The 24,157-nt window shown below is 42.2% G+C and overlaps 1 protein-coding gene across 2 annotated transcripts in view; it reads right to left on the bottom strand.

The window, feature by feature from the left end:
• RGL1 (ral guanine nucleotide dissociation stimulator like 1) overlaps positions 1-24,157 on the bottom strand; it is a 163,529-nt gene that overhangs the window by 128,215 nt on the left and 11,157 nt on the right. The gene's annotated exons all lie outside the window — the stretch shown is intronic.

The raw sequence follows: 24,157 nt of genomic DNA, 5'->3' as shown, positions 1-24,157 counted from the left end.
CGCGGCGAGCGAGGGCGCCGCAGACTCCTCCCCGCGCCGCTCCGTGATGTCAGGCTTTCCTGTTTGTGCTCCGAGCACGCTCTCCCCTTCTCAAATCCCGTGCGTAAAGTTAGCAAGCGGTAGTTTCTCCGGCCCCGAAGGCGATCGGACCACGAGCCTCTCAAGGTGCTCAGGTTCCCTGGACGGTCACCAGGTGCCAGGAAGGGACCGCGTGCGCTCTGGGGGGTCCAAGTGTGTGTCCTCTTCCTTTGCTAAGAGATAAAGGGGGAGCGGGCAGAGCAAAAAGGATGGGTGGAGAAGGTCGGGGAAAACTTTTGCTACCTACTGAATTTAGACTAAATCAGAGCCGCCCCCAAAGAGAGGGGCAGTACTGGAAGCCAGGAAGTTTTTCATTAGCGCAAAAAAGAAATGGTCAGAGGATATTCCAAAAGCCATGCCCAGGGGCCCTACCCGGTGGTGCATCAGCGCGCCACCGACAGGAAATGGCTCTGGACTTCTTTCTACCACCCATTATGATAAGGCTCATCCACAGTAACTGGCCATCGTGGGTGAGAAGGGGACAAAGCAGGCAAGGGTTTTGCTGGGGCTGACGGCATGGAAAGTGGGCCATCAGTGGCCCCGCAGGTTCTGTGAGTCTTTGTGAGACAGCCATCAGTTAAGTTGTCCCTACTGTAGGGACGCAGCGGGATAGTAACAGCAAGGACAGAGCCCTTCATGAGGAGACTGCTAGAGGGAGTTTTGTCATAACAGAAAGATCTGTTACCAGGACAAAAGATTGTAACCTCTCTTAGATCCAGTTTTAATAAATCAGCAGCATAATACCAGATGATAATGTAGTCAAACACGCGTGACAGAATTCCATGCCAATTGCAAAACAAAAAAGAAACCCAGAGCTCACATCTTATACTAATTGAATTTAATCACCTTTAAATTTGTTTCTGAAGACCTCCCACTAATTGCCGTGCTAAGGCATAAGGCTAGGATTTGGTTCGTAATAAATATATCATGAGCAGCAAAGCTAGAGAGTCATGTGTACCGATGTTCCCAGGAGAGAAGAATAAATGACAGTGAAAGTGCATCAAGGAGGAACAAAAGGATTTTGGGCATTCGAGAACATCTTGAAGTCACTCAGCCAAGTTCCTCTCATACAACCAGAACCTACCCAGCTCAGTAACTGTGGAGACAGTGAATGCTCTTTTTATAAAACTGAAGTGGTTGTTTCTATAATTTCAAAAAAAAAAAAAAAAAGAAAAGGAAAAGCACATTGACTAGATCCTCCTGTGATCACCAGGATAGGGTGTCCCCAGTGTCTAGAGGAAAATCATGTGGACGCCCTACCTTCCCCTCCTTATGCCGTCCTCAGTCCCCCTGTCCACCCTTAGACAACCTACCTATTCTTCATCTCAAAGACCTTAAGAAGCACCTGAGGACAGTTAAGCAACCTATTAGTTAATTTCACCACTACTTTAACCTGATTTGGGCTATAAATTTGGAGACTACTGAAAAATTTTCACTTCAGGGATATCAAGCAGTTTCTCAGCCCCGCCTTTACTCTGCTGCCTTCCCAGACAAGGCAGCTTATCGTTCATAATACCCCACTCAGGTGTCAGATCTTGTCACCCTCTTCTCCACCAATTCTATACACCACCTCGTGTATAGTGAAAACACAGGCTTCAAGGCAAATGGATCCAGCTTCAAATCCATGCTTACATTAAGAGTGAAGTTGGGGGCACCTGAGTGGCTCAGTCGGCTAAGCATGCGACTCTTGACTTCAGCTCAGGGAATGATCTCACAGTTCGTGGGTTCGAGGCCTGCATCAGGCTCCGCAATGACAGTGTAGAGCCTGCTTGGGATTCTCTCTCCCTCTCTCTGCCCCTCCCCTGCTGTGCTCTCTCTCTCTCTCAAAACAAAAACAAAAAGAGTGACCTCAGGTGCTACATCCCTGAGGCTTAGTCTCCTCATCTGTAAAAAGGTACAAACATCTACCTCATAGAGTTTGAAAAAGGATTAAATGAAGTATGTATGCAAATTATCTAGCACATGGTAAGTAGTCAAAAAGTTCCACCCCCTTATTATTGCACTTCTTCCCAAACTGTATTTTTTTCCCAGACTCACTGAAAAGTTGTCTATGTATACAATGTGGGGAAACCTGAAATCATGTCTTCATACTAAATTACGTTATAATTTCAGAGAGGTTTTTCAAGAATAACTGTTTGTATTTATACCTGATAATGTACGTGAATTCGTTCAAATGATTAAACACACACACACACACACACATGAAGGCCTGGTTATACTAGATAGTGCATTAAGTGCATTGCATTTTATAATTTTTAAAACTATTTTATAAATTTTAAAACTATTTCACTATTACCTTATTACACATACCTTTGGGTTAAAACACTCCTGGCGAATATGTGGGAAGGATAAACCAGTAAGCCATTTATAATTAAGTTTGAATTTACTTACCAGATTAGTTTGACCATGACCTAGCAGCATCCTAAGAGGATAGGTCAAGTTTTATTAAAAGGAGATTGGCAATGTTCTATAATTTTGAGAGTAGGAGTCTTTCATCTTTTTGGCTTAGTTTATTCCTAAGTTTTTATTCTTTTTGATGCTAATGTGAATGGGACTGTTTTCTTAATTTCATTTTTGGATTCTTCGTTGTTAGTATGTAGAAATGCAATTGACTTTTATAGACTGATCTGGCATCCTGCAACCTTACTGAATTCACTTATTAGTTCTAAAAATTCACTTGTGGACACAAATAAATGAAAGGACATCTTGTGTTCACATATTTGAAAGCTTAATATTGTTAAACCATCCATATTACCCCAAGCAATCTACAGATTCGATGCAATCCTTAACAAAACCACAATAGCATATTTTACAGAAATAGAAAAAAAAATCCTAAAATTCATATGCAAGCACAAAGGATACTGAAAAGCCAAAGCAATCCTGAAAACAAAGAACAAAGTTGGAGGTGTCACATTTTCTGATTTCAAAACATATTACTAAGCTATAGTAATCAAAACTGTGGAACTAGTATAATAACAATAATGGACCAATAGAACCTAATAGAAAGACCAGAAATAAACCCACACATATACAGTCAAGTGATCTTTGGAAAGGATGCCAAGAACAAACAATGGGGAAAGGACAGTCTCTTTGACAAATGGTTCTGGGTAAACTGAATATCCACTAAACTTCTTGACATAGGGGGCAAGCTTCATGACATTGATCATGGCAATGATTTCATGGATATTTCACCAAAAGCATAGGCAACAAAAGTGAAAATAGAAGAGCAAGACTAGATCAAACTAAAAAGCTTCTACACAGCAAAGGAAACAAGCAACAGGGTGAAAAGGCAGCATATCAGATAGAAGAAACTATCTGCAAACAACATAGTTGATAAGGAGTTAAAATCCATAACATATAAGAAACTTCCACAAAATAATAGGGAAAAAAAACACACAAAACAAACAAAATAACTCAATTTAAAAATGGCCAAAGGACTTAAATAAACATTCTCCAAAGAAGAGATACAAATGGCCAACAGACATATGAAAAGATGCTCAACATGACTAATCATCAGGGAGTTGCAAATCAAAACCACAATAAGATATCACCTCACACCTATTAGGATGACCATTATTCAAACAAACAAAGAAAACAAAAACATTGGCTAGCATGTGGAGAAAAGGGAAACTCTGTATATACTGTTGGTAGGAATATAAATTGGTACAGTCATTATGGAAAACATTTGAGTTTTCTCGATAAACTAAAAATAGAACTACCTCATGACCCAGCAATCCCACCTCTGGGTGTTCATCCTAAACAACTGAAATCAGGATCTCAAAGAGATATTTACATTTCCACATTCATTAGAGCACTGTTCATAATAGCCAAGATGTGGAAACAACCTACCTGTCCACCAATGGATGGCTGAATGAAGAAAATGTGATATGCACACACATGCGACGGAATATTATTCAGCTCTAAAAAAGGAGGAAATCCTGTCATATGCCTACAACATGGATGGACCTTGAGAGCATAATGCTGAGTGAAATAAGCCAGTCACAGAAGGACCAGTACTTCATGATTTCACTCGTGAACTATCGAAAGTAGTCAGACTCCTAGACGCAGAAGGTGGAGGTGGTGTAGCTGGGGGAAGGGAGAAATAGGGAGTTGCTGTTCAATGTGTTTAAAGTTTCAGGTATTCAAGATGAAAAAGTTCTGGAAATCTACTGTATAACATTGTGCTTCCAGTTAACATTACATGCCATACACTTCAAAATTTGATGTGTGTCACCCACCCTTAAAGCATAGCATACTGCTAGGAATAGTTGTCTGTTGTCATAGTTGGTGGTCACTGATAAGTCAGTAGAAATATCCTAGGATATCTCAGGAGAGAAGGAAGACGTACAGAAGAACCCCAAATTGGAGGACAAAACTTTCTTACTTTACAGTTTCACCAGAGCCAATAGAAAGCTGGTTAAAAGCAAATATAAGCAGTGGCTCCTTTAACAGAATGTACCTACAAATGGAAATATGTAGTTTACATACTTTGTTAATTCACGTGTCTATTCACTGGCCTCTCTGACACCACACTTTCCTAGGTTTTATTCTACTTCTCTGGCTGCAAGAGAAAGTGAAAAATACAAACACTACATATACTGACGTAGGCAGCATGCCACACCGTAATACTTATGCACCTGGGTAAACGAGGGGGCATCTGAGAGCCAGAGTCTGAATCTCAGTTCTAGAGGCTTCCACCCAAGTGTCTGACCCTCACTTCTCACAGCATGAGTGTCCTCATCTGTCCCCTTCAAGCTTATCATGAGTGTTAAATAAACTGTACTATGTAAAGCACCTAACAGAATAAAGTGTGTCGTATAAAACAGCTAATCAAGTTCTTGGGATATAAAAGGCCTTGAATAAAAATGTACCTCTTTCCCACCCTACCCCCACACGTCCCCGCCATGTTCATTACAAGTCTGCTTGTTTGCTTGGATAATACGTTGCACTGCGTGACAGAAAAATAAAGGCAGTGCAAGTACAATGGACATCGTACATGGAAATTAGTACTGACAAACATGTCTTGAAAATGGCAGTATCAGCATAAGATAGGAAGAAATGGGAAGGCCTTGGTTTTGTCCTCCAAATGCTCGACTATAGTGTCCTATGCCCAGTCAAAAGTGTAGAGGAAAACAGCCCTGAGAGAGCAATAAGAACAACAACAACAAATAGGTAAGAAAACTAAAAAGTGAGACGTCAGGATTCTCCTTCCATACCCTAGGGGTGCTGGGTGCGCATCCCCTCTACTTACCCACAGCCCTTACGTAAACAGATGAGTTTGAGAACCTTTCCCACGTGTGAGCGAAATCAATAATAGCCATTCTGCAATATTTTCTCTACAAACCATATCTTCAGCAATATGAGTTCCCTAAAACCTTTTGGTGGAGGACACAAGCACATAAATCTCCTAACTCTTGACTCCTTTCTTCCAGCAATATCCATTATTGTCAAACTGCCAACAACTTCATCCTTTCATCCTCCCTATGAAATGCTTCTTCCTGTTCTCCAGTCTTGTAGGCTGTGTTGTTCATCAAAGAACTTTCCTTATTCATGGGGTGCCTGGGTGGATCAGTCAGTTAAGCACACAACTTGGGCTCAGGTCATGATCTCGCAGTTTGTGAGTTTGAGCCCTGCATCGGGCTCTGTGCTGACAGTTCAGAGCCTGGAGCCTGCTTCAGATTCGGTGTCTCCTCCTCTCTCTGTCCCTCCCATGCTCATGCTCTGCCTCTCTCTGTCTGTCAATAATAAATAAAAATGTTAAAAAATTTTTTTGTAATTAAGAAAAGAACTTTCCATATTCAGCTCCCCAATATCAGCCAGGCATCCTGTTATGATTGTTCCTAGCTCTGCTAACTGGGGTAGCCCCATTCACCTACTCTTTGCTTGAACTTTCAACCTCACCTTGCAAGGGGTAAAGAATCAGTCATGCTTGGTCAAAGATGATTTGCTTCCATTTTCTGAGGCCCCCAAGTAATTTTACTAATTTATCATAGAGATACTATAAATTAAAATTCTCGATGCTCTCTTACTAGGTTTTCTTATTTAGACAACGAATTACAAGCCAGTTTTAGATAGACTTATTACAACTAAAGAAGAGGCTGCCATTGGAGGTAGAAAAGTGGAGACGGAAGAAACATAAACAATAGCACTGGACAGACGGCAGAGCCAAAGGCAAAGGACTCCTCTGACCATGACGGCAAACATTTTTCAACTAATAGTTTACCAATTGCTCGCAGTTACTCTTAATTGATGCTGATGATGCTTGCCTGAGGAAGAAGCCAGTTATTGGAATACTGTTTGTAATTTGGGCTAATGAGCATGATGACCTCATCTAATTATAGATTTCTGTAAAAGAAAAAAGGACAACAGAGACCTATTCACATGGTTGAAAAGATCAAAACATGCAACAGTCAGCTCAGACATAACGCCAGGTCTGTGTAATAGATAATAAAACATCCTGCAAAGTGGAGAATGGGTGACCTGATGCCATGTAGGGCTTTGACCAAGATTCTGGAAGGAGCTTCTGGGCAATTAACCTAATCACATCTTGTTTCAGGGCTAAAGGAAAACCCTTTTTCTATAATAATGGTATTGAAATCATGCTGAAAGCTCGAATGAGCTACAACTACTATAACATCGTGGCTGAGAGTGAGGGCTCCAGTCAAAAACACCTAGATGTGAGTCCTGGATCCATCACTCCTCTCTGAAGCGAAGTCTTTAACATCTCTAAACCCATACAAAATGGGGATACAAAACACCTTCCTCACTGGCCCATGCTGAGAATTAAATGAGACAATACACATCCAGTCTTTAGTATCCAGCACCAAGGTAAATTCTGAGCTAACATTGTCTGTTGTTATTTATTAGATCAACATTTTGCAGGAGCCAAAGGACACTGATTATAGTACAACTCAGACCCATACATCAAGTAACTCAAGATTTTGCGGCTTGAAGCTCAAACTTCATGATGCAGTGAACCTAGAAAGAACTCTAAGCCCCACAAACTGTTCCGTCGTTGAGTACCATTTACTGAGCTGCTACACAGCACAGAAAGATACTGTGCCTGGTATTCTCACCCACCTCATTCTACCTCCACACAGTGGCCAGAGTGATCTTTTCGAGTCACCATAGCATCCCCTCCTATTCTTAAATCCTTCTGATGGCTCCCCATTGCTAAGGATAAAAACCAAAACCCTTTTCATATTCCACAGGGTCTTACCCAGACCAGCCCCGCCTACCTCTCCCGCCTCCTCCCATGTACTTTACATGCGTGCTCTGGACTCCAGTAACCTGGCCTTCTTTCAATATCCTGACTATACCTGGTCCCTGTCCATTACAGAGGCTTTATATATGTGATTCTCCTTTTGGGGACATCCCTCCCTTCTCAAAGCTCTCCCAACTGGGTTACATGCCCCCTATTATGTATTCTCATGGCACCACGTTCCTCTCTTTGTCACCGGTCATAATTTTACATTTCATTATATGATCTTTTTGATAAATGTCTGTTTCCCCCAAACTCCATGAAGGCAGAGGTAATTTAATTCTTTCTCATCATTGTTTTCTAGCACCTCCCACAGCACCTAGCATGTGAGAGATGCACAGTAAATAACTATGATCGATTGCTAGATACAGACACATAGATAAAGCCATGCTGTACATTCAGTAAGTGCTTTGTAATTGTTGCTGAGTGATACAAATAAATCTCAGACATTGTCTCTACCTTAAAGTTGTTTATACTCTTGAAAGCAGAGAAAGGACATAAAGGGATAAAATGGAAAACGACCCACAGAGCCACAGATCAGCAAGTACACATTATGAGGACAGGACCCACGGAGCGATGTGTCACAGAGAGGACACTGACAACATCAATCAGGAGGCGCTCATTCTTAAAGGGCTCACAGATAATTATAGTTTTTATTGAGATTGTGTTCACCACCTTTGAAGAAAAGAGAAACATGAACTAGGAGGAAGGAGTGGAGGACTTTGGAGAGATGGAAGGTCAAAGGAGAATGTTTGGTTGGAAAAGAGACTCATACAGTCAAGGGACATGAGGTTTGGATAAGTAGCCAGGTGGCAGAGATTCTTGAATTTTTCTTAAGATGATATCAAAATGATAAAACAGAGGGTGAACAAGATGATTATAATACTTGTCCATAGGTGAGTCGGGGGGCGGGGGGTACAGCACAGAGGTAGAGTGATCTGATAGGAAGCAATCCAGTAAAGTACACGCCAAGCAACTAACACCTAGGCTGAGACCAGGGCTTTGAACTAAAGAAATGAATCAGGGTTGATGTTTTGGAAAAATGAATGTTGCAACCTAATGATAGGCAGGTGTGTTGCAATGAAATGAGATTGGAAAGAACAGACCTGCAAGGCATTAAGACCAGCACGCTGGGATTGCCGAGGGGACAGTAAAATAAACAGAAAATGGCAAGGACTTTCTGCTTTGGGGGAAAAAAAATATTACCAGTTTGGTTCTGGGGGGAAAGAAAATACAGATATTAAAGAGTGACAGGAAGGAAAGATAAATACTAGAAATGAAGAGAGTAGTTGCGAGTTAGTAATATATACAGGAAGCTGTTTAAAGCATGAATTCACATGATTTGTCCTCAGTGAAGGAGAAGCAGAATCTAAACAGTGTCAAGATGCACCCACAACTGAACACCAAACAAAAATAACCAGAGAGAAGAGCAAGAGGGAAAGAAAAAACAAGGAGAGCTTGAGTTATGGAAACTAATGCTGAAGAGAAGCTCATTGTGATGAAAACTTCTCAAATACACGAAAGTCAGACTTGGAATATCAGCCTATGGACTTTAGAATACTTCAAATGACAAGCGATTTATCTTCTGTCATTATTGCAAGAAGCTATACATATTTTAAGATGGTTTTCCCTGTTTCAAAACATACAGATTTTTCACAAAACTTATCACCAGTTATTCTATTCTGTGACACTCTTCAATAAAATGTAACCAAAGTTAATTGAAAGTCTTACTGTGGTCAGTTACATAACACCAGGATTGCTGAATAGCTTAAATGCAGTGTTTTCCCAGAAATATTTGTCTTTTGGACGAAACCAAGAATGGAAAGTTTCTGCCTTAAAGGAGAACTTTTGAGAAGGTGGAAAGAAAAGAAAACCATATATAACAGAAACATGACTTCTAACAGTAATCAACATGCTGCAAATAGAGAACCGCTCACACAGAAACACACAAAAACACAAAGAAAAGCGAGTTTTACCACTTTAGAGAGTTGGTTGTGGATTGTATATCAATTAGATAATGTCTTTTTAAAAATCAGCAAATATCTCATAGATTGCCTTTGCCAGGAACAAATTTAGACAGATCTTTGTTTCTCGTTATTTTCCTGTTAAGCTGGCAGAAGCGATTCACGCTAACCCACATTGATCCTGCTTTGTAGAAGACATGAAGTGAGGTCTACAGATGAAAACATGCTTAATTTGGGGCAGGAGAGGGGGTGGAGTTATTACCTTGGTTTAATTGGAATCTTCTAGACAGGCAAATAGCTGCTGCTCTAGAAAGCTGCCCACAGCCCTCACTGCTACATTCGTTTTCCTCCCCTTTTCCTTCAAAGATGATGTGCGTACACGTGTGCATGCCTGTGTGTGTTGCAGAATGAGGAAGTTGGGTGGATATAGTGCAAGGTGGAATGTTAGGTAGTGTGTGTGTGTGTGTGTGTGTGTGTGTGTGTGTGTTGTAGGAGGGAGAACTGGTAAGTTGGCCTTCATCTTGAACTTTAATCGCAAAAGATAATGACTTCTCTCCAAAATAACAGAAGGGCACTGTAAAGAAATGACAGCACAATCATCAGTTGCGTAGCAATCTGATGACAAAACAAGTAAGATGCTTTTTCTTATACTCAAATAGGTCATATATTTTACATTATACAAAGGAATTTCTCTCCTGTAACCGGCCAGGATGCCCTCCTCTGAAATTAGCGCATCCTGTGTCTCAGGAAACCACACCACCCCTGGCCAAAGGCTGTATGACACGAGCATGAAGACCGGCTGGCATTCTTAGCATACGTGCCCCACTTGCATTAAGCATGTGGCCGTCCCCACCTGAACAGGCTTGCAGGTAAAGTGGGGATTGGGAGAACGGCGAGAAATCCCTCAATCTGATTAGTTCTTAAATCTATACCAGACTCAAGCTTCCCGAAGAAGGTACTATTTAGCTAACACTTTATTTATTTATTTATCTATTTATTTATTTGATGCCAAAAAAAAGTGGTTTTATTAAAGCAAGGGAACAGGGCCCGTGGGCAGAAAGAACTGCCAAACTTATAACACAAATAGAAGGAATTCTATTTCTCTCTTGCAAAACAGTCCAGAGATAGGCAGTCCAGGCCCGGTGTGGCAACTTTGTTCTATGAGATCAGAGTCAGAGCCAGGCTCTTTCTATCTTACTGTTCCACCATCTAAGGCTGAGGTCCTGGTCCACATGGCACATTGTCATGATGAAATCCTGAGAGGTCTGATTCTGTCCTGGAATCCTTGAGCCCTACACCCACAGTGAATTTAATCGCTTTCCAGTACACAGAACTGATTCTGGGGCCTTCTGTACCTTCTTAGGGCTATGCCTATAGGGTTTGGGGAATTGTTCCCAGAGAAAATGATCTCTAAGGTGAGATCTGAGAGCTGAGATAGAATTAGAAGTAGTAGAAGAATGAGGTGGTGGCGGAGGAGAGACCAATCCAGGCAGAGGGAACAAAATAGGGGAAAGCCTCAGACTTAATCACAGATCAAACACTAGGTCACAAAACATGCCAAATAGGCTGTTCATTTTTCCTTATAAAGTCGTAGTGCCGTGTCTTCACTCTGTGAGCACTAATTCAGCTTACTAGCATAATGTACCAACTGGATGTATGTCCCTTGGAAACACAAGGCATGTTTTTGTTTTATTTTATATAATCCCACACAACCTCAAATAATCCTCCATGAAGGGTCAGGTAAATAAATAACTATTTTAATGACTCTAACAGAGTACATCCTGTGTGTAAAGCACTGAGCTGCACATACTGACCCTGGATCTAACGTAAGGGAGGCAAACAAGCAAACGAACTGAGTAAGCAGGCAAGAGGGGAGGGTATGATTAGGGACTTCTATGGAACCATCCAGACTAAATTCCAAACCAGAAGGCTAGTGTCACAGTTCATCCCTTTGGAACGGCCATCCTAGCACGCCCCAGGCAAAAGTCTGGCACATGTCTGGGGACAAGAATACAGGCTGGATGGAAGGGCATCTTTCAAGCCCCACCTTGGAAATGCTCAGTGTTAGCATTATACCCGATCAGGGAATGGGACAGAAGGCTAGACAGTGGGCCCTCTTTTGAGGGAAGAAACAGCAACTTTAGACACTAAAGACTGGGAGCCTCTTGACACTCGAAGTTATGAACAGAACTCCCAGATGGGGGGGAAGGGGGTTCGGGAAGCAGGGCAGAAGTGAAGAGAACAATCCGAGCAGGGGAAAGGTGTGCTCCCGGGCTTAGAGGTCAAATGTGAGGTCATCAGAGAGCAGGCAGAGAGAAGGTGGCCACCCAGCCGGGCCACACCACCAGGGCACATGTGTCCACTGCAACTCTGGCCCACTGCCTCCCCAGAGCATCTCCTAAGTCATCCTGACGGAAATGAGTAACTTCACCTGGCACAGACTACCCAAGCCTCCCTGTGTGAGGGCTGTTTATTTGAGGTTTACATGCCTTGGGGTGGGTCGAGATTAAGTACGGTTTAGTCGCCGTGGCATGAATATCACCACTTTGAAGGCACCGATATTTTTGTGTTGGTAATTGGCTAACACTTTCTGTCACTACAGTTTACAAAGTGATTTTACACGCACTAGTTTCCTTAATCCCCCAACAACCACAGAAGTAGAGGTACTGTCGCCAGTTTAGAACCTAAGAAACTGAAATGTCAAGACCACAAAGACAATGGAAATGCAATAGTCGTGTCTTGAACCCAAGTCTTTTGACTCCAAACATTGTGCTCTTTTCAAAAGAGTACACGTTTACACTCACCGTGATGAGCGCTGAGCAACGTATAGAATTGATGAATCACTATAGTGCACACCTGAAACTAACACTAAATGTTAACTATACTGGAATTAAAATTTTTAAAAATAACACAAAAATGTACTTTTGTTCTTAAAACATCTGTTTGCCTCTTTGCTGTTGCTTCTATTATTTAGGATCTTTGGCACCTTATAAAGTACAGTGGTTGCTCATACCCATTAGTAATTAGAGGTACGTTCATACTGTTGCCGGTACTCAAGAATTATGTCCTTACTGGCTCTTTCATGAGTGCCTTATCTTTGTCACTCCCAGTGCCACTATCCCGAGTCAGGATCACACTGGCTGGCATGATGGCCCATTTGTTCATTCATACAATCATGCAGGCAGCCACTATGCCCCAGGTACTGAGCTAGGTGTTGGACATGCTGTGGGGATCAATACAGCGTCCCCGCTTTCAAAGAACTTACAATGTAGGGAAGAGAGAGACAGGTAAATAAGACCTTAGCAAGAGTGTGAGAAGGCTATAATGGAGCAGGCACATGGTGGGGCCCCCAGCATCAAGTAGAGGCACCTATTCTAGAGTCAAGGAGTCAGGGCTGTCTAAAGCTGAGACTTGAATGGAAAAGAAGCAAAAGTCAGCCGACGAGAAAGGAGAGAAATGCTCAATTCAGGGAGAGGAATGGCATGAATGCTGAGGAGACCAAAGTGATTTCATGGACGAAACTGAGTATGGTTTGATCTGCCCAAAGGATGAGTACAGTGGGGAGGGGTAGTTAAGAGACAAGGTGGGCGTCAGACTATGAGAGCTTGGGAGCCATGTTGAAGAGTCTGGACTTAATCCTGGGGCAATGGAGACCATTGAAGGGTTCCACACAGCAGAGTTATATAAGAGACTTGTATTTTTTTTAATTTTTTGATGTTTTTATTTACTTTTGAGAGAGACAGACAGAGTGTGAATGGGGGAGGGGCAGAGAGAGAGAAGGAGACACAGAATCCAAAGCAGGCCCCAGGCTCCGAGTTGTCAGCACAGAGCCCGGTGCAGAGCTCCAACTCACCAGCCATGAGGTCATGACCTGAGCCCAAGTTGGACACTTAACCAGCTGAGCCACCCAGGCGCCCGGAGAGACTTGTATTTTAAAAAGATCTGACTGTGATGGGGTGAAAAGATTAGAGGGGCACCACCCCCATAGAAATATAATGTGAGCCACTAACATAATTTTAACTTTTCTAGGAGCCACATTAAAAGCGTAAAAAGAAACAGGTGAAATTGGTATTTTATTAATTAACTTAATTATGCCAATTTTAACAATATAGTTTATTTAACCTACAGTGTTAGAAAAGGGTGTGGACAGAAGTGTATTTAGGAAGAAGAGGAGAAGAAATCTGTTACAGGTAAGGACTCATTTAACTTTAGCTCATTTTACACACTAGCATCAAACTAATCTTCCTGAAATACAGTTCTCCTGAAGATACTCCCTTGTTTCAATTTTTTCCATTTTTCACCTTCTGCCTATCAAATAAAGCTCCAACTCCTTAGCCAGCAACGGACCCTGCCTTCTCTCCAGCATCTGCGTCCTCTGCTCCGCACAGCTGGGCCTCTTCTCTCCCATCTGCAGACCCGACATCTAAGGGCAGCCATGACCTTCCGCAGAAGGAATGAGAGGAGCCCCGCTCAGCACTCTGGAACGGAGCGACTAGCCACTCCCACTGCTGGGCAGGCCCTCTGTTCCAGGTCTGACTCCCGGCTTGGAAATCTGCCCCGTCCCTTTGGGGTGGGGGCCCTGCTTCTTGCTTTCCATTCCACTCTTTCCTCCTTCCAGGTCTTGGAAGTCTGCCCGTAAACCTGAGCGTAGCAGCTGGAGCCTTCTAACTGCTGACACACTTTCTTATTCCCTCACTCCTGATCACATTTCTCAGTGTCACCTGTTGTACATTTCCCAGTACCAGCACCTCCCAACCTGGACACTTGTCACCTACCACGCAATACCAGCTCTCCTTGCCTAGGTGACTGCCTGTCTTCTGTTGCAGATCCCTTCCAATGCCTTGTCTGTCAGCCCTGACTCCTGCCGGACTCCTGCCCAGCCCTGGGGGCAGATCTAGCCTCTGCCAGTTCACCATCTTTGGCAGTGAACCAGGCTATTGCTAACAATGTCATGAGCCGGACAATTGACTTTCAAGGCCTTACAGATGAGAGCCCCACCCTGCCACTGAGACATCTTTCTCACTACACTTGTGTACCCTTTACTCCAGTCAAAATAATGTAATCACTGTTTGTTATTCATGCCTCATGCTAAATACTTCCCTGATATATTCCTGCCAACCACTCAGCCTGGAAAGGGCCTTCTCCCATTCCATCCCCATGGACTGAGGAATTCTTAATAAATATTAAGTCCAAAAATACGACAATCATAATCTCCTCCCCACCCTGACTGGAAATTACATTTCCCCCCGCTCTGAACTCCTGTGGCTCATTATCTGGGCTTCAATTATGGATTTTATTGCATTCCTACTTGTTTTAAATGTCTTATCTCTCTAAGACTATAAATAAACATCTTGGGAATAAGATCCATGTCTGATTACTTAGCAAAGCAAAATAGCTAGGAGAGAGGGAAAGCAGGAAAGAGAGGTTTGGCTTAATTTTGCAAAATGAGTAATGGTCCATCAAGGATTATAACTGAAGAAGCGCACACTTTCAAGTGCCTGCCTAGCATCCTTAATCAGATCATTCCTGAACCAGAGGGGGTAAGATTTGTCCCTGTAGACTTTAAGGAAATTCACTGAGACTCTCTTAGCTAATAATATTATTCTATATATACGGTTCTTTCTCTTTTGTCTCTCTTCTTGGAGTCATCACTTTTAATCTCCCCTCCCACTTCCCTCCTTCTTCTTTCTCGGTCTTCCCCTTCCCTATCTCAACATTCTATGGCTCCCCAAAAACAGAGCTGGGATAAATTCAGATCCCTTCAGCCCTTCCTTCAGGCACTCACCAGGTCCACATAGGCGATTAAGGGGACACAGCAGCTTTCCCCACTGACACAAGGAAACTCAAAGACTCAGGGAATACAGCTACATCCGCCACTGGCTACCTTTTAAAACTTCAGTGGTAGTGGAGAAGGCATGGGTAGGAAAACCAGGCTCCCAGGTGGGTGCTTCTGTTTCTGATTAAGGTGAGCAAAGGGACCTCTAGCACCCTGCAGAAAACTCAGCCTGTGGCTTGCCTCAGGGCAGTACCTCTAGACATGGAGCTCCGACTGCCCCATTTTGCCAAGGTTTGTGCCTCAGCACGGTGACGACGACTTTAGCAGATTGTTCATCATTATTTCCTCTTAGGCACTCCAGATACTTTAGAAAATATGACAACAATCTCACCAAATCCCTGATGGTAACGACAGCATATTACCATCTAAAATAAAATAATTATGATCCACCCACCACAATGTCTGTACTACCTGTCTTATTCTCTAATATTGGGCATCTGAGTGGCTTTCATGTCTAATTTTCCTGTTCAACTGTAAAAACATACAGTGTCAAATCCTAGGCTGTGGTCAGGAGTCCTATGATGCTAGCCAGACATCAAAATATCGGGTTTTATGAAGAAGCATTTAACTATGCTTAAACATGCTTCAAAGTGCTTTCAAGGGGTTAATCATTCCTCTCTGCTTCCCCATCTGGATGATGAGTTCCATTTCCCTGATGAAGCTATAGGTGCTGAGTTTCCATTAGAAGCATCAAAGAAGTCTCTCTTGCCTCACAGATCTGATGGGGAGCAGAGTTGGTGATAACCTCTTCAAATGCCATGTGCCTGGGTTGGCATGAAATGGCCAAGCCTTATCTTCCAGATGCTTTGCGGGAATTGAAGCCTGGGTGTTCTTGGGGCAGGTGTATGGAGATACAGTGCCATCAGTGGACAGTCCTTATAATTAGAACCTACATCCTCTTCTGGCCCAGAACACTTTTACAGTGCAGGACAAGAATTACTCTATTGATTGGCTTCAGAGCTGGATGGATCCTCTGGGAGATGATGTGAGCATCATTTCTTTATGTGTCAGATGTCCAGAAGCTAGAACACAGAGAGCACTTCAAGAATAAAAACAGAAACCAGCTACCCAAGCCTGAGAAAACATTATTTTTCTTCCTACCCAAAATAGCTATTTATAATCTAGAGAGTGTAAGTGGGTATAGCCTTTTAAAAGCACAATTTGGTAATACCAATATTAAAAACATACATTCCCTTTGAACGAGTAATGTCGCTGCTAGGAATGTATCCTGTGGATATCTATGGACTATTTCAACAAAACATATGTACAAGGATGGTCACTGGCATATTATTTGTCGTGGCTTTAAAAATACATCAAAATGTCCATCAGTACAAGGCCACATCCATATAATGGGTTACTACGCGTTGGTTAAAAGAATGAGATGGATCTGTGCATGCCAATATGGAGAGATTTCCAAGATGGATCATTAAGGAGCAAAGGCCAGCTATAGGACAGTGTATATAGTGTGATCCCTTATGTGTTAAGATACACACGCATGTGTGGAGATGGCTGCATAATGACACTCAAGCACGTGTGTGAAAGAATCTCAAGCAATCAGTAGCAGTGGTTAACTCTGGATAAAGGACTCGAGATGGGGTAGAGAGATGGCTTAACAGGGTAGGGTGCCATTTGGGAGAGAGATCAGGGATCAGTTTAGGTTTCTTATTTGTACTCCCCACTATTAAAAATATAATAAATACTCTACTGTTATTTTACAGGGTTTCTAAGTTGGCGTCTTCAACAGCAGTTGAGTGTGTGGCCAACGAGGGAGGAAAAAAGAGATTACTAGTAGAGCAATCAATAATACCCCCGGCCAGCTGAGCCGAAGAGGAAGCATTCTTGTCCACACAGAGGAGGAAGTTGGCCCCTGCAGGAAGGGTTTACTGTACTTTGGAGTGGAGGGGGAAGTGGAAAGAAGAAGAGTCGTAATTTCCTCATCTTGATTTTTTTATTGAATCTCATCTTTTCTACTTATTGTACTTGAGAAAAGCAACTTTGATAAGAGGAACTCGCCCTTGCCTGAGAATATGAGAGACTAAAGTGTCATCCCAGGTCTCCAGGAAGACTCAAAAGGCACACTCCTATCCCTTCCCCACCCCACTGGCCAATAGAAGCCTAGAAGAGAGGTATTAGGAGGGAATATTGACAAAGCTACTTAGCAATAGGTTTTGACGGATGAAGAATATAAACCAGCCTTCAAGAACAGACCTTCAAGAGCTGCTGTTGCTACAGAACAACACGACTCCTTTGTTTTCCCAGGCCTGGGGAAAAGAGAAAACCTTATGCTTCTGCATACAGTCTTGAACTGTATGGATTCATTAATCCATTTCAAGGTCCTGGTTGATGTGGCATATGCAATTGCTTATCCCAGCAGTGTGAAGAGATAGATAAGGCAAGACTGAGACTCAAAAGAGTCTACTGAGTGGTAAGTCTCCCCTGTCACACAGGTGACCCACCTGGAGGTCTTCCATTGGCCCAAATCCACCTCCGTGGCTTTCATTATGGAGCAAGTTTGTCAACATTTATCTGAGTAAAATATCCACTGACGGGTTTAGAGACGAATCCTATAAGCAAACATGACTTTAACATTTTCTACCTGATGCTGATCCCAGGATCACCTGTCCCAGGGTAAGCACAAAATCTTCCCCTCTTCTCCCTCAACCATCCAGTCATTAATTGTTAATGCAGAGAAGGGTGGGCCAGCAACATTATAAGCATTGTTGGATAATTTCCAAATGCTGGAGCTTCTTCAGGGAAGTGAACTTTCCCCCAGGGCAGGTTACTTCAGCTAATTACAGCACAGGGCTAAGGAGGCCAAGGTCATAAGCTTATTTACCCCAAGGGGCAATTAGTTTTGATCTGTTTCATGGCCACATCCTGTATCCCTCAACCCAAACATCTGGTTCAAAAATGGATGCCCTTGATGGCAAGGGGTACTGGTCCAAAGTAAATTAGATGTATTAGTTCAAATGTATTGTCCTCCTGGAAGAATGACACAAAATATATCAACAATGTTAAAATTACATCACTAGTGTTTGTTCCAAAGAGATCAAGAACAAATCACCAAGCATACTTCAAAGACCCGCACAACTGCTAGACTGGTTGGTGATCAGACAGAAAATAGCTGCATATTCAGTGAGATCCCTTTCCTTCTTAAGAAAGCTGTCCTACTGAGAACAAACCCATTTTCCCACTAAGATAATTCTTTAAATAAAATGGTTTCCTTTAGCATGTAAAGAATGTGCTACTTGTTTACAGGTATTCCCCCAGGGATGAAATTTGAACCAAATTCTATACCCTTTATATCCCACTAAATATTTTACATAAAAACTAAACTGAATGAACATGTTAGTCACTATTTGATCTGAGCATTTTTCATGCTAATTAGATACCGATTTTTTCTTCTATAAATTGATAGTCCCATGAATTGCCCCACCTCCTCCCTTTCACCCATACACTATACATAAAATTTCTTTTTTTTTTCTTTTTTTTCCCCCCATTGGGTCACAGAACCCAAGAGTGATACTTTTCCAGCACTCATAAGAAGAAACAAATTTACAAACCGTCTCTCCTCAGCCTTTTATCCATCTCCTTGTTTTTGAAGTTTCCAGTGTAATCTGCACACATAAACAGTATCTGAAATACCATATGCATCAGTATCTAAAGCACACATAAAGACTTGGAATTAGCCTTGAGGACTATCTGACACACTCACCTTGACCTAGAATTAGCCTTGGGGGCCATCTTACATACCTTGAAATCTGAGCACATCTGCAACCTTAAGCTCTCTGATCTCAAGATAAGCAAAGTTTGCAATACCACAAATAAGAATCACCACTTTCCATCCCGGATTCCAGAAAATGGACAGCTACACTTCTCTCTTAGAGCATGAGTCTGTTCACTAGGAAAGGAGGGAGTCTTGACTTCTCTGTTGCTTTCAGCCAACTACAATTGTCCCCTGAAAGACTGAGAAAAGAAGTCCAGGGGTGCCTGGGTGGCTCAGTCGGTTGAATGTCCGGCTTTGGCTCAGGTCATGATTTCATGGTTCGTGGGTTCGAGCCCCACATCGGGCTCTGTGTTGACAGCTCAGAGCCTGGAGCCTGTCTTCAGATTCTGTGTCTCCCTCTCTCTCTGGCCCTCCCCTGCTCGCTCGCTCGCTCTCGCTCTCTCTCTCTCTCAAAAATAAATTTTAAAAAAAATTAAAGAATTAAAAAAAAAAAAAAAGTCCACTGGAGGCTCCCAGATCCACAGTGCCAGGCATACAGTTCTGCCAGGGGCCTGGAACAGGACCTTCTCTGTCAAAACCTGCATCACCTATCACTGCTCATGTGCCTTCAAAGAAGCACTGAAGCCAGGCCTCAGGGAAAGCTATAGCTAATTCTCTCGAGGGTGAGCCTATCTTTAATGATCTAAGATAGTATGTCACCCTACCCAGACAGATTTATGTTGACCATGTATATCTTTATTCAAATTCTAAGGCATGGTTGAACCATGAAAGCCATACGTCAAATTAGACTGTGGACAGAGAATCTGAGCTATGGAACCCACACCCTCTTCCCTTTCTAGGATTTCTATTCTTTCCAACCTCTTTCAAGAATCTTACCCAGTTAGCTATCAAGCTATCCACAGTTCCTCTGTTTACCCCCTCAAGACCTGGAACATAGACTCTAAAATAAGATGCACCCAAATCTCTCCAAACCATGAAGGGTTAATATGAACACCATTTTACTTAATATACCTTACATACTATGTGGTCCCTCCTCCTTACTACTTGTTTATGAGGTCACTAGGAAAACCCTCATTCTTTTAAGGTCTTCCCTCTTTCATTTATCTTCAATATCCCCCCCTTCTCCCTCCCTAGCCTTTCCCTTCTTCTCTATCCTATGGTACAGGGCCCCTTTTCTCCTTTACTATTTAATCCTAAACACAAGCTCTGCCAATAACCCAGAGCTATTGCTGCATCATGCTGATGTGCACCAGCTGTGCCTTATGGTGGTTAACCCCATACTTATAACAGGGTCTCCTTAGATCTTCCTCTGAGAACAAGATTCCACATATACATCTAAAAGTCATAACTAGTGGGGTGGAAACTGAACCAAGAATAGATTCTGCTTTGAACTACTGATCACATTAAATAAGAAAAAAAAAAAATGCAACCAGAGGAAAGAAAACTGCTACCCAGAGTTATAGCTTAAGGATTTTCTTCCTTGGACACATAAACTATAAAGATGATCCACTCCTTCAAACATCCTGCTTTTAAATTTAATGTTAATTCTCTCAATATTATTGAAGGGAAGAGGCAGGTCAAGGCAGGGGGTGAAGGAAGGGAAGACTGTCATCATGAAGAATTCAAGTGACAATAAAAAGTATCCTCCCAAGTTAAAATAAAGCAGCTGGGAGCTGCAAACCAGAGTTGGCAAAGCTAAGGACGCTTGAGAATCTTACACAATTGGGAAAAACCAAGTACATGGAGCAACAGTTGGGAATTTGAGTATGATGATGTTATTCTCCACCTTTGGGCAAATCACCATCTCAGATCATCAGTTTTCCTATCAACTCCCTCCCTGAGGAGTCACTGGCAAGGTCACCAGATGGTCTGTGTATGCTGAACTGTCTGGCCTGTTTATTTTCCATTATGGAACCATGTGTCATGGTCCTGTGTTTGAACACAATCCGATATTGTGAATGACCATCATTAGAATGTAATGACTCTTCTTAATTTCTGCCCCCAGTGCCACTGTGTTCCAGATTCTCCAAACCAAATGCTATTTCTGCCAGCTCCATAGAATAATGGACAAATGCCATTGGTTTTGTTAAAAGAAATATCTTGCAAATTGTAAAGTTTTTTATTGCTTTCAAAAACTCTAGTTAACCTCAAGCTCAGGGACACAAACTTAATCCATCTGATGCAAGAGGACACCAGCAGTCCAAGAAAAATACGACAGTGTTAACTTTTGATTACAAAGCTCATCTACTTACAAGTTAGGTTCCCAAAGGCTATCTTCAAGTCTGTTTTTCTGTTAAGTCCAGGAGGACATTAGACAACCCACTGCTAGTAATTGATGGCAGGCAGAAATGTACTGCAGCTCCGGATAGCTTCAGTCCATCTGTGGAAGTTCTTAGGTTGAAAATATGTAAGAAATAGAACTCTGTACTCACTTTATTCACCTGAAGCAGTTAGAGTACGTTTCTGCCCACTAAAAATAGCAGTGGCGTGATTTCAGGCTCCCCAGAAAACACAGCATTCCATCACACTTCAAGCACTGAATTATCAGTTCCTAAGCGCCAAGAACATTAGTACAAAAATGGAGACTGCCACCCACAGTGGCAGACAAAGGTCTAGATATTGTGGTGGGCAGACTCTCCCCAGGAAGCATGAAACTTCTATGGCCCTTCATGATCTGCCGCTGCTCTGCTTTCAGGCCTCAGCTCTCCCTACCCCTTTTCTTTGAAGCCTATCTTCCATCCATATTGAACCACTCTTCATCCCCAACTCCTTCTAGCCTCTGTGCCTTTGCACATGCTTTTCCCTCTTCATGTGCAAAGGACCTCCCTCCCCACCTGCAACTCTTGGTATAGTTCACCCTGTACATCCTCACATCTTGTTTTATACATCACATACTCGTACACATCATTATTGCTCTTAGCTTTTCCTAACCTCCCCAATTCAGGCAAAATGTGCCTCATATGTGCTTCCTTACAACCTTGTATTTCCCCTTAATTGCCCTGATCACGTGTATGATGCCTTTATGTTTGTTTTAATCTGTAAACTCCATGAGGCATCAGTCCTGTTCACAGTAGTTACTCAACAAATATTTGTTGAGTAAACAACCCAATTCACTAGTCAATATTTACTAAGGTAGAAACTAATTTGTTTTAGCTGTTTCATTTAATGATATCTGTCATTTTATTTGTTTTTTACTTATTTACTTTTGGTTTAATTTTCAGAATAGTAAAACATACACAGACACAGAAATAGATACTATCATGTTCATTATTGCCACCACCTATAATTGGCAAATGTTAACAATTTTGCATATTAATTTCACTCTATTCAAGACTTTCCAAAGGGCCAATACTCAAATGGTTCTGTGATCAGTCTTGAGTTAACTAGAGAGAGAAAAATGGAAATCATATTATCAGGCACTTGCTATGTGCCAAACATTGTCCTAGATGGTTCATATATGTTGTATATTCAACGTTCCCCCAAAAAACATTTCTACACTTTATAGATGAAGAAACTAAAGCATAGGGGATTAACTACTGCCCAAGACAATATATCCAGTAAATGTCACCCCCACATTCAAACCAAATTCTAGCTAAATCCAAAATCCAAGAGGATTTCCCCTTTATTGCCTGCATTCTCAAATCTTATCATGTCCGGAAGGATCTTGCACTTTTTGAGTGAGCAATATACTCTCACATATGATACATATCCAATCATTTAAAAGTGTCAATTAAGTGCTTACTATGGGTCATGTGCCACTAGCTCATAAATGTGCAGAAAATTAAGCGAATCGGGGCACTGCATCCACCAGCATTCTGGTTAATTTAGCTGAAGAATAAGAATTAAGTGGTGGCATAATGCCATGGGTGTTTCTCCACTGCAAAAGAAACAGGCAACCATGGAAGGAAGCGGCGAGAAAATAGCATTAAAAAACTGAATAGGCCCCCAGCTGGTTAAGGATGACTAACAGACATGCTACATTCTGACTACATGGTCCCTGAAAGTTTCTCCCAGTTCCACAATGACTAGTTGTGAGGTGAAAAGATTTTACAAGGTGACTAGGTATTTAAGAATCATATTTGAAAACGGGCTGTCGCTTAGGATTTCTACACTGTCTTATATTTTTGTGTTCACAATTTAAAAAATGAAACTTAGGAATGAATAATGTGGCTCTTCATATATCTTCTCAGCTCTCAGTTCAAATTTTGTTTGTTTATTTATTTATTTTGACAGGGATGGGTAGGGGCAGAGAGAGTGGAAGAGAGAGAATCCTAACCAGGTTCTGCTCAGCATAGGGCCCAATGCGGAGCTCAAATTCACGAACGCGTCAGATCATGACCTGCGCTGAAATCAAGAGTCTGACACTTAACCCACTGAGCCACCCAGCCACCCCTCAGCTCAAATTCTGATGGTTGCTTAACAGTCAGCACCTGTGTGGCTCTATAATTCCGGTGTGACAGTTAGGCCTCTGCATCTTCTTCCCTGTGGTCCTGCCTCCCTTCACTCCCATCGGGTGCCTTGGTGGCTCAGTCAGTTAAGCATCTGACTCTTGGTTTCGGCCCAGATCACAATCTCACAGTTTCATGACTTTCAGCCCCGTGCTGGGCTCTACACTGAGAGCATGAGCCTGCTTGGGATTCTCTCCCTCTCTCTCTCTCTCTCCCTCCCACCTCCCAAAAGGATTGTCCTTGTGGGTATACTTTGTATCGAGAGGCTTCCTACCTTTCTGCCAGTAAGTTCTGTGTATTTGGGAATCCCTCGCCTTCTGTGTCAGTGTTGTCAGAAGTTTGGATTTCTCTTAGTAAATTGTAATACTACTGAACTCCCAGTTGAAATCCTGGCTCTGGCTTGCTTTCTCAGATCTACACCCTCAACTATGCCTTAAAAATAACTTCTCCTCCCACCTTGATTCTCCCATCACAATGTTTCCAGTCTTTGCCATTTTTAGCTTCCTTGATCAACATTTTACTTTGAAACAATTCAGATCTGTTCTTGCACTGTATTCATCCTACTTAAGATGAAAGTTTTGAGGCAACACTAAGTTCGTTTATAAACACGATGTGACCATAAGGGTGAACAAGAGTGGGTGGAAAGGGTATTCAGTTGACTGAGGACTCCTTTCATCAAGCTATTTGCTTTTATTGTCACTCTATTTTTACTATATGCGTACGTTGTTTATTTCTCAGAAATCCAGTAAAATTGTAATGGGCCTCTCTTATTGGCAAGTACAAGCCACAGAATAAAATGTACAGTTCTGGGTCTTGGGTCTGCCCTTGTATGTCAGAGAAAAC

Source organism: Crocuta crocuta, unplaced genomic scaffold, assembly GCF_008692635.1.
Source record: "Crocuta crocuta isolate KB4526 unplaced genomic scaffold, BGI_CrCroc_1.0 scaffold3, whole genome shotgun sequence".
Lineage (NCBI taxonomy): Eukaryota > Metazoa > Chordata > Mammalia > Carnivora > Hyaenidae > Crocuta > Crocuta crocuta.
This window is presented reverse-complemented; position numbering and strand designations above follow the sequence as displayed.